Below are 1,691 nucleotides of genomic sequence, written 5' to 3' on the forward strand. Positions count from 1 at the left end.
CAGCACTCCAGGCTTCCCTGTCCTTCACCATCTCCTGGAGCTTGCTCAAACTCATGTCGAGTTATTGATGCCATCTAACCATCTTGTCCTCTGTTGCCCCCTTCTCCTCCTGCCTTCAATCTTTCCCAGCATCAGGGTCTTTTCCAATGAGTTGGCTCAGGTGGCCAAAGTATTGGAGCTTCAGTTTCAGTATGAGTCCTTCTAATGAATATTCATGATTGATTTCCTTTAGGATTGACTCGTTTGATCTCCTTGCTGTCCAAGGGACTCTCAAGAATCTCCTTCAGCACCACGGTTCAAAAAAATTAGCTCTTAGGTGCTCAGCATTCTTTGTGGTCCAACTCTCATATCTGTACATGACTACTGGAAAAAACATAGCTTTGACAGTATGAACCTTTGTCAGCAAAGTGATGTCTCTGCTTTGTAACAGGCCATCTAGGTTTGTCATAGATTTTCTTTCAAGGAACGAGATTAGATTACAAAAAGATTAGCTTACAAAAGACCATGCCTTCTGTCTTGAGTGTCCCCCTACCTCTTGTTTGTTTGCACTGAAGGAAGCCAGTTTCCATGTTGTGAGCTGACCTGTGGAGAGGGCCACGTGGCAAGGAACTGAGGAAGGCTTTTAGTCCAAAGTCACTGAAGAACTGTGGCCCTCAGTCCAATGGCTCTTGTGGAATTAAGTCCTGCTAACAGTCACACGAGTGAGCTTGGAAGTGGATCTGGCCCCAGCAAAGCCATCACGTAAGACCACATTCTTGGCTGACACCCTGACTGCAGCCTCATGGGACACTTTGAGCCAGAGTCACCTGTCTAAGGTATACCTGGATTCCTTACCTACAGAAGACCCACATAATAAATGTTTGTGTTTTAAGTAGTTGAGTTTTGGGTAATTTGTTATGCAGCAATAGATAACTAGTCCAACAGAGGTAGTATAGCTGGTGATGATGTTAGGATAGCAGGGGCATAAGTTTCTCTCCATAATTAACAGGCTTATGGTCTTGGGCAAGTCATATAACTTCTCCCTGATTAATGGGAAGTCGGTCCTGGTCCATGCCTTCTTAATTAGTCTTCTCTAGGAATAAGATAGAGATCAGGTGGGTATTATAATGAGGTCTGCTTCAAATTGCAGGCAGGCTCATGAAGTGTATGGGCATACCTGCCATCTCATCTGAATCCTCATAAAACTCTGTGAGGTAGGTGTGATTTTCTGCATTTTTATACATAGAGAAATTTTTATATGTGGAGGCTTGGAGAGGCTAAGTAACTTTCTCAACTTATGGAATTAGGAAGTGCTGGAATTAAGATAGATGTCAGGCCCATGATCTAATGGACTATCTCAGGAGAGATCACATTTGCTGGTGATCACCAAAACAATGATTCTCTTGTGATAACCCAGTCTCACCAAATCACATGTGGCATCTTCTGAAATGAACCCATAGGCAGCCAAAGAGAGGTTATTTTGGTGCTGAGGAGGGTATGAGGGAGGAGAGATAACAGGTCTCTATATAATTTATTAATTTATTCATTCACTTGTTCAACAAATATTCATTGACCTTTATATAGCAGCCTGTCAGGGGAAGGAATGAAATTTCTAAACAAATAATTGAAATACCTTCTATTCAGTCGATTTACTGACTCATTGAAAGTGAAAGTACAAATATTCACTGCTCAGTCATGTCTGACTCTTTTTG

This window comes from Moschus berezovskii, chromosome 12 (genome assembly GCF_049115385.1).
Source record: "Moschus berezovskii isolate FMDL1 chromosome 12, NW_MosBer_1.0, whole genome shotgun sequence".
Classification (NCBI taxonomy): Eukaryota; Metazoa; Chordata; class Mammalia; order Artiodactyla; family Moschidae; genus Moschus; species Moschus berezovskii.